At 29.9% G+C, this 10,864-nt stretch overlaps 1 long non-coding RNA gene across 1 annotated transcript; it reads left to right on the forward strand.

Annotated features, from left to right (window-relative positions):
- Positions 1-809: 809 nt before the first annotated feature.
- LOC109603628 (uncharacterized) lies at positions 810-1,966 on the forward strand. Its single transcript, XR_002191824.2, has 2 exons — positions 810-922; positions 983-1,966. It is a non-coding gene; the product is annotated as an uncharacterized LOC109603628 (long non-coding RNA).
- The last annotated feature ends 8,898 nt before the right edge of the window (positions 1,967-10,864 follow it).

Raw genomic sequence — 10,864 nt, forward strand, 5'->3', positions numbered from 1 at the left:
TTAGGTGATTGAATTCTAGATAAGATAAAATTTGGCTAATTTTACTTTATTAATTAATTTTTTATTTACTCTATATTTCATTGATAGTTTAATATCTAATTAAAATTTCATTATTAAATAAATTTAGAAAATATTTAATAATTAGGTAAATTTATAAAAGGGAATAATTTTTATAAAAATAATACATTAATATAACATTAATAAAAAAATATATTAATATATTTTATAATAAAAAACACAACACAATTAAAACAAAAACAAATCTATTTCAGTGGATGTTCCTCCCTTATACAATTTAAAATGCTTGTTGCTACTTTTATATTTATTTCTCCATATAAATAAATAACTAAATAAAATTTATCAATAAATGGGAAATAAGTTAAAATAAAATAAATTAAGATTGTACAATCTTGTACTTACCAAAAAATAATGGTAATAATAAAAATGTAATGTTTTAGAAATACAGCTCACAAATAATCTATAAATTAAAATAACTATCAATAAATTAAAAATGATTTTACCAAAGAAATAAAAATATAATGTTTTAAAAAGGAAAATAATCTGTAAAGTAAAATGAGAAGAATAAGAATAATACATTGTTTTTAGAAACACCACCGAAATATAACCTGTAATGTAAAATATTTTAATTAATGAGCAGTAATCATCAAATTAGAAGAAAGAATATACACACCAAAAAAAAAAAATTAATCTGCAAGGTTACTAATTTTTATTTCATTGGTAGATTTTATATATATCAATATACAAAACACTGGATGGGAATTCCCCTACGGTTGGTACATGGTTATATTTATAACTGGTGCACGTCATTACTACTTATCGTTTGTCAGTAGATATTCAATTGAGCTGTATTCTGATCAGTGAACATACTATTGGTGCGACAAAACATTTGTTACAGACAACGGTGACTAACAAAGTAACAATCCTGTTTTTATTTTCTGCTGTTAATTTACTTGGGTTTTAGATGGAAAACAAGGTGATCAGACTAGTGAATATTTCCGAAAATTACGATATGGACGCTTTGAAAGACTTACTCGAGCCTTATTCCCAAACTGTTTATGTTAGAACCGATAAGTACTATGGCGCATATGCATATGCGATTCTAAAACCTGAATTTGAAGTGAATGTTGTCGGAAATATAATTCGTTCGAATGACGGCAATATTTGTGTGGATGAAATTGCTAATAACCGGAATTATAAGGAAGTTGGGGTTGAACATAAAGAGCTGGCCCACAGACGTCGCAATTTATTATTTAGGTTAAAATGTAATTAATAATAATATTGTTAAATTTCAAATAAACAACTCGATCTTAGAATAAGTACAAGTAACTTGTCAGTGAAATATAATTAGTGAAAGATTTATATACCATTCATTACTCACATATTTGTTAGCTTGTATATTCGACCATAGAGATCGTTAGAACGTGGGAATTCTAATCTACTGCAATATTGTATTCCATAAAAATAATACTAGGGTTTAAAGATTTGGATATCGAATATTTGGAAAAACTACTAACTAATTTTTATACACATATACGAACTGATAAACTCATAATTATATGCGTATATAATACTTAAGCTTCATCGGTAAGAAAGTTACTTCTATTATACAAAATATTAAATCATTCACTAGCGACATTTTCGCATCCAGTGTTTATCAGAATAAAAAATGTTGATTATAGAATAAGCGTTATCTGTAATAGCAAGTGTTGCCATTCAGCAAACCGACTTTCTGTGAACTGGTTATTTTCGTTAGACACGTTCGACACCTTTGGACTCGGCACGGTTCGGTTTCTGAATCGGAACGCAACTGTCGTGGACCCGTGCTGTGGTGCTACTGGTGCTACACACCACATAAACTTGGGAATATGAAACTCAGTGCGAATCCCCAACATTGTTGTTGATGTATAATTTGAAATTACTATATAAATATATAAATCGCAAAATTCACAGTTGTTGATATTTTTGTTATTAAAAATACTTTTATAATGTAACCTTTCTATTAATGGAACTTATTTTCAAACTCTGAATGAATTATTTGAATTGTTTTTAATAAAAATTTTGTTTTAAGAAACTAATATCCATAAAATTATGATAAGAAATGAAAAAATTGAATGGAAAGAAATATATTCTAAAACAAAAGATACTACATAACTGTTATTGTATCAAAATAAACTCAAATTTTTAAGAACATTCTCAAAATTTATGACTTTAATAGATAAATTTAAAATATTTATTAAAAAACTATTAAAATCAGTACACATCGGGATTCGATTGAGAATATCTTCTAAATGGTTAGAGTTATCAATTAACCAACCACAGGACACCTGTTTTGTAGAGTGTTTAATTTTCTACGAAAAATATCTTGGGCATTTTACAATATTTACTTATTTAGGAATTATAAAATTTAGAAATAATCCTCCGATATTTTCTAAAAGGTAAGAGCTATGAAAAAATTGTAAGATACCTTTTTTGAAGAAAAGAGAGAAAAAAAAAATTTCAAGTAAATTGTTGTTTTATTGCGATTTGTAATCTTAATACTAGTAAAGTGCACCACCAGTTCAATAACCCATCAGCCGCCACTGCTACCTTTGTATACTGATAAATTAAAAAATAAATAAATACTTGTTTCTGCATTTCGTGCGTCATCAGATAGGACACAATTCAAAATTGCAATTCTATACAACTCTGAAAATCCTATGACAAGCTTTACAATTAATTAATTAATTTTGGTTAGTGGAGCAGCTTGTCGCTGCATTTACGACGACAAGTTTTTCACTTGAAAACATTTATTAATTTTATTCTTTCAAACGTAACAACATCGTTGCTGAGTAAATGCAGCACTATACTAAGTTGCAATTTATCAGCATATAAATTTAGTTTTATGAGAACATAATAACATAATACAATAAATGACATAAGATTACACTTTTATTACAATAAATGTACATATTTATACAAAAATTTATTTAAGCTAAAAGAGAACATCTGATTAGATTACCTAAAAGACATAAGAAACACTTTTACGACACACAAGATGTAAAACTTTTATTAATCGCTAAATATAAATTTGTAATTCAGTGGAAAAGGGATAAATAGGGGATAGAAAATAACAAATTTTATTTTATGTATGTAAGCTGAAAGAGAATATCCGATTAGATTACCTAAGGGACATGAGAAACAAACGTTTTATGACACAAGATGTATAACTTATATTAATTAACATAAATGTGTAATTCAGTGGAAAAGGAATAATTATATGGACAGAAAATTGAATAAAGTTTTATTTATGTAAGCTGAAAGAGAATATCTGATTAGAGGAGCTAAAGGACATAAAAAACAGACATTTTATGTCACTTAAGATGTAAATTTTATTAATTAATCAAAATAAATCCTTTATTTATAAATAAGTACATTTGGATATTGGACAAGTGAATACAAATTAATTAACATAATAACATAATACAATAAATGACATAAGATTACACATTTATTACAATAAATGTACATATTTATACAAAAATATCAACTTTATAACATATAATAAATACGAAATTAATCAATCATTTTAATTTTTTGGTAGTAAAACAAAATTTACTTTTTTTTATTTAAGCTGAAAGAGAACATCTGATTAGATTACCGAAAAGACATAGAAACACTTTTACGATACCCAAGATGTAAAACTTTTATTAATTGCTAAATATAAATTTGTAATTCAGTGGAAAAAGGATAAATAGGGGATAGAAAATAACAAATTTTATTTTATGTATGTAAGCTGAAAGAGAATATCTGATTAGATTACCTAAAAGATATAAGAAACAAACGTTTTATGACACAAGATGTATAATTTATATTAATTAACATAAATATGTAATTCAATGGAAAGGGAATAATTATATGGACAGAAAATTGAATAAAGTTTAATTTATGTAAGCTGAAAGAAAATATCTGATTAGATGAGCTAAAAGACATAAAAAATAAACATTTTATGACACTTAGGATGTAAAATTTTATTAATTAATCAAAATAAATCTGTAATTTAGTAAAAAAGGAATAAATAGGAGAATAGAAAATAAAATAAAGTTTTCTTTATTTATGTAAGCTGAAAGAGAATAAGATGATCTAAAGGACATAAAAAATAAACATTTTATGACATTAAGATGTAAAATTTTTATTAATTAATCAAAATAAATCTGTAATTCAGTGGAAATGGAATAAATAGGGGGGGGGGATAGGAAATAAAGCAAAGTTTTCATTATTTATGTAAGCTGAAAGAGAATGGCGGAGTCCCAAAGTGCACATAAAACAATAAAAGCTTTACTTTCCTTTTGGGAAAGTAATAAATAAAATGTAATGGAGCAAACAACAATTTGTTCTACCTTCCGCAAATATTTAGTAAAATAATTGTTGGACGCAATGATAAGCCGACAGCAAAGTTGAAACGACGAAAAAAGAACCAGAAATAACATGTTTAAAAACTTACTTTGCGTTGCCAGTTGCCCAGTTAACTAGTCTCGTTCTGGACCTACCTAAAAATAATCAAAAACGTTCAATTAATATTGTTTAATTAGTAATTCAATTATTATTTGTTACCTTTAATGCCCTTTCCCTGTTACCTTATCGTCTCTCCAATGGTTCGTTGGGTCATCACAATTCAAGATTTGTCCATCAAAGTCACCAAAATAGTCCACGTTGGAGAAAACACTACATCACTCTTATCCTTAGCACTTTTATCCGTCGACTCAATGAGAAAATAAACAAAAATCTTCTCTAAATGTTTTAGTTAAAGAAAGAACACTTTGATTTGTATTTGTTGCTTAAGTATCTTTTAAAGGTAAAGTTTTAATACTTTCATGGACTTTAAACTCTACTTATGTTATTTACTGTTCTTTACATAACACCAAATGTTTCTGTTTCAACAATCACTGTATAACATCATCAAAGTTCATTTCATGATTACTGCGTTAAACGTACAGATAATCAGTGCACCCCTCGATTTCAAGCTCAACCACTGCTGCCGCCAGGCTGCCTAATTAGAGCTTATCGGTACTGTGACCAAGACTCCGGGTCAGGACTTTAAACCAATAGGGGACCGAAAATCGCGCCCGATTTTACTTATCCAAGTAAAATATAAATACTTTCAATAATTTACAGGCGACCGACTATCTCTTTCTCTCGACTTTACTTATTCAAGTAAAGTATCAATACTTTAGACAATTTGTAGATGAACGTAAATCTCTTTCTCCCAACTTTACTTATCCTACTAAAATATCAACCCTTTCCAAAAAATTACTTCTGAATACTTTTATAAATATTTATCAATGTAAATAATTTGTATGATTTTTCTTATTCAAACAGGTCCATTTCATGGTTACTGCGTTAAACGTACAGATAATCAGTGCACCCCTCGATTTCAAGCCCAACCACTGCTGCCGCCAGGCTGCCTAATTAGAGCTTATCGGTACTGTGACCAAGACTCCGGGTCAGGACTTCAAACCAACAGGGGACCGAAAATCTCGCGCCCGATCTTACTTATTCAAGTAAAATATAAATACTTTCAATAACTAACAAGTGACCGACTATATCTTTCTCCCGACTTTACTTATTCAAGTAAAGTATCAGTACTTTAGACAATTTGTAGGTGACCAGAAAATCTCTACCTCCCAACTTTACTTATCCTACTAAAATATCAACCCTTTCCAAAAAATTATTTCTGAATACTTTTATAAATATTTGTCATTGTAAATAATTTGTATGACTTTTTTATCTAAATAAATTCATTTTATGGTTACTGCGTTAAACGTACAGATAATCAGTGCACCCCTCGATTCCAAGCCCAACCACTGCTGCCGCCAGGCTGCCTAATTAGAGCTTATCGGTACTGTGACCAAGACTCCGGGTCAGGACTTCAAACCAATAGGGGACCGAAAATCTCGCGCCCGATCTTACTCATTCAAGTAAAATATAAATACTTTCAATAACTAACAAGTGACCGACTATATCTTTATCCCGACTTTACTTATTCAAGTAAATACTTTAGACAATTTGTAGGTGACCGAAAATCTCTTTCTCCCAACTTTACTTATCCTAGTAAAATATCAACCCTTTCCAAAAAATTACTTCTGAAAACTTTTATAAATATTTGTCAATGTAAATAATTTGTATGACTTTTTTTATCTGAATAAATTCATTTCATGGTTACTGCGTTAAACGTACAGATAATCAGTGCACCCCTCGATTTCAAGCTCAACCACTGCTGCCGCCAGGCTGCCTAATTAGAGCTTATCGGTACTGTGACCAAGACTCCGGGTCAGGACTTCAAACCAATAGGGGACCGAAAATCTCGCGCCCGATCTTACTTATCCAAGTAAAATATAAATACTTTCAATAACTAACAGATGACCGACTATATCCTTCTCCCGACTTTACTTATTCAAGTAAAGTATCAGTACTTTCGACCATTTGTAAGTGACCGAAAATCTCTTTCTTCCAACTTTACTTATCCTAGTAAAATATCAACCCTTTCCAAAAAATTACTTCTGAAAACTTTTATAAATATTTGTCAATGTAAATAATTTGTATGACTTTTCTTATTCAAACAAGTTCATTTCATGGTTACTGCGTTAAACGTACAGATAATCAGTGCACCCCTCGATTTCAAGCCCAACCACTGCTGCCGCCAGGCTGCCTAATTAGAGCTTATCGGTACTGTGACCAAGACTCCGGGTCAGGACTTCAAACCAATAGGGGACTGAAAATCTCGCGCCCGATCTTACTTATCCAAGTAAAATATAAATACTTTCAATAACTAACAAGTGACCGACTATATCTTTCTCCCGACTCTACTTATTCAAGTAAAGTATCAATACTTTAGACAATTTGTAGGTGACCGAAAATCTCTACCTCCCAACTTTACTTATCCTACTAAAATATCAACCCTTTCCAAAAAATTATTTCTGAATACTTTTATAAATATTTGTCAATGTAAATAATTTGTATGACTTTTTTATCTAAATAAATTCATTTTATGGTTACTGCGTTAAACGTACAGATAATCAGTGCACCCCTCGATTTCAAGCCCAACCACTGCTGCCGCCAGGCTGCCTAATTAGAGCTTATCGGTACTGTGACCAAGACTCCGGGTCAGAACTTCAAACCAACAGGGGACCGAAAATCTCGCGCCCGATCTTACTTATTCAAGTAAAATATAAATACTTTCAATAACTAACAAGTGACCGACTATATCTTTCTCCCGACTTTACTTATTCAAGTAAAGTATCAGTACTTTAGACAATTTGTAGGTGACCGAAAATCTCTTTCTCCCAACTTTACTTATCCTAGTAAAATATCAACCCTTTCCAAAAAATTACTTCTGAAAACTTTTATAAATATTTGTCAATGTAAATAATTTGTATGACTTTTTTTATCTGAATAAATTCATTTCATGGTTACTGCGTTAAACGTACAGATAATCAGTGCACCCCTCGATTTCAAGCTCAACCACTGCTGCCGCCAGGCTGCCTAATTAGAGCTTATCGGTACTGTGACCAAGACTCCGGGTCAGGACTTCAAACCAATAGGGGACCGAAAATCTCGCGCCCGATCTTACTTATCCAAGTAAAATATAAATACTTTCAATAACTAACAAGTGACCGACTATATCTTTATCCCGACTTTACTTATTCAAGTAAATACTTTAGACAATTTGTAGGTGACCGAAAATCTCTTTCTCCCAACTTTACTTATCCTAGTAAAATATCAACCCTTTCCAAAAAATTACTTCTGAAAACTTTTATAAATATTTGTCAATGTAAATAATTTGTATGACTTTTTTTATCTGAATAAATTCATTTCATGGTTACTGCGTTAAACGTACAGATAATCAGTGCACCCCTCGATTTCAAGTCCAACCACTGCTGCCGCCAGGCTGCCTAATTAGAGCTTATCGGTACTGTGACCAAGACTCCGGGTCAGGACTTCAAACCAACAGGGGACCGAAAATCTCGCGCCCGATCTTACTTATCCAAGTAAAATATAAATACTTTCAATAACTAACAGATGACCGACTATATCTTTCTCCCGACTTTACTTATTCAAGTAAAGTATCAGTACTTTCGACCATTTGTAAGTGACCGAAAATCTCTTTCTTCCAACTTTACTTATCCTAGTAAAATATCAACCCTTTCCAAAAAATTACTTCTGAAAACTTTTATAAATATTTGTCAATGTAAATAATTTGTATGACTTTTCTTATTCAAACAAGTTCATTTCATGGTTACTGCGTTAAACGTACAGATAATCGGTGCACCCCTCGATTTCAAGCCCAACCACTGCTGCCGCCAGGCTGCCTAATTAGAGCTTAACGGTACTGTGACCAAGACTCCGGGTCAGGACTTCAAACCAACAGGGGACCGAAAATCTCGCGCCCGATCTTACTTATTCAAGTAAGATATAAGTATTTTCAATAACTTACAGGTGAGCGAGTATCTCTTTCTCCCGACTTTACTTATTCAAGTGAAGTATTGATACTTTCGACAATTTGTAGGCGACCGAAAATCTTTTTCTCCCAACTTTACATATCCAAGTAAAACCCTTTCCAAAAAATTACTTCTAAAAGTTTTTATTAATATTTGTCACTGTAAATAATTCGTATGACTTTTCTTATTCAAGTAAAGTATTAAATTTATTCAAAAATGTTCTACAGAGTTATTTTATTTAGTATTAAATATTTTCGAAAATGTATATTTAAATACTTTTATTTATTCTATTAATGACAAAAAAAATCTTCTTTCAATAGTTAAAACAATGAGAGTCGATTATTTATTTATATTTCTAATAATTTTGGTATGTCCTGTAATAATAAAAATATACCATAAGCCAGGTACCCAGGAAGGAATTTCTAATGGTGGAAACTGATTTAAAATATAGATGTTAATACAAGTAATTTGCGTAAAAATCAAAATTTACTAATAAAATGTTTAAATATTAAACCGAAACTTTACTTGTTAACTTGAATTCATAATAAATGCATTATTAAATATAAATCGGATTTTTTATTGTGGGATAAAGACGTATTTTTAAAAATATTTAATCAAAACTTTCAATTGATTATACAATTAAAACATATTTCCAAAAATTGTTGTTGATGTTTTTCGATCATAAAAAAGTAATTCTTGGTATGTCACACCATGAATGTCGGTCTTCAATAGCGATTACACAATCTGTGTTCAAGTATTTTATTCATTTTAAAATCAGTTATTTTTCAATTATTTTAATTGAATTAATGTAAATTATTTAAATCAGTTTCGATCAATAAAAATCAAAAAGTTGATCAAATTGTTCTCAATTTTTTTTAATTTTTGTTTAATTAAACTGATTTTTAATACTAACATTAAAAAATATTCAATTAAAAATCAAAAGTATTTAATTTACTATTAAAATATTTGAATATTAAACAGAAACTTTAAATTAATTCATACTAATTATTGTACTTGAATGTCATTGCGTAACTGTACTGAAATATTGTTTAAACAACTTGACAAAATTGACTCGCATTTTAATAAAATTTAAATAAACGTCAAACAATTACCAAAACCCTTCAACACTGGTTTCAATTTAAACAAAAAAATTAAAAAATCCCTTAAACAATTGATTCAAAATAAAAAATCCTACCTTTTAACCCCGTAGCATGTCCAGTAAGGCACTAATTAATCGCACGAGTGACTGCACTACCCCGAACCGCACCACCGAATTAATTGGGGTGGATGGCAGCGCGGACCACCGCCCCCGACCGTCCGACAGACCGGTCGATACGTGGATCGATAACAGAATGACCGTAATTTAATGACGCTGTCCAATAACTAGTCACCCCATGCTTGTGATTGGTCAACGTTGAGGTTTATGTAATTCCTTCAAGAAACGGAATTTTTTCGTTAAAACATCTGATTTTATACACTCTTAATAAACATTTTATAATAATTGTTTTAATATTGTTAGCCCATTTTACCTATTTAATGATAATAACCAAAAAATCTGAAGTACTAATCGACAAATTTTAAATAAATTTATGAGGAAATATTGAAAATAGTTATGTTTACTTTGCCAAGATGAATATGCCTTTAATGTAGAAGAATAATGATCCAAAACCCAGAGCTCAAATGGTGAAGCAGAGGTTTGTAATAAATATAATATAAAAAAAAGTTTTCGTTTAATATTTAAATTAAACACAATATATGTCAAAATATCTTTGAAATAAATTCAATCAAATAAATAGGTATTTAATAAGTCCGTAAATAATTTGAAAAAGTATTTCTAATATAAAAGGAAGTTTATTTTTTCTCTTTTAGTTTTTATTAACCTGAACTAATTATATAATATATTTTTACAGTTTGTTTAACCATAAATAAATATTTATTGCTTATTATATTATCATCATTGTTTATTTTATAATTGTACTTATATTATTAATTTCATATAATTATAATAAAACAAAAATATTCTATATTCACACCGACTCCAAAATTTTATTCAAATATTATGCAGGTAAATATAAAATTATAAAAAACTAATATTAAAAACTGCATGCGGATCCACGGGAGTCGCATTTCGATTCGGAAACCGATACGTGCCGAACGTAGTGAGCGAAAACGAGTACTCCAAAATGTGGTCTTAGACCAGAGAAAGTTTGTTTGTTGAGTGGCCACACTGTCTTAGACCCGAGAAAGTCGTTTTGCTGAATGGCCACACTGTCGTGTGTTAGTAATACTAACACATGACCATCACACATTGCGATTCCATTCCTCCCACTGTTGTTCCATACACCAGTCACTATGTTAGCGCCTATGGC

Source organism: Aethina tumida, chromosome 1 (genome assembly GCF_024364675.1).
Source record: "Aethina tumida isolate Nest 87 chromosome 1, icAetTumi1.1, whole genome shotgun sequence".
Lineage (NCBI taxonomy): Eukaryota > Metazoa > Arthropoda > Insecta > Coleoptera > Nitidulidae > Aethina > Aethina tumida.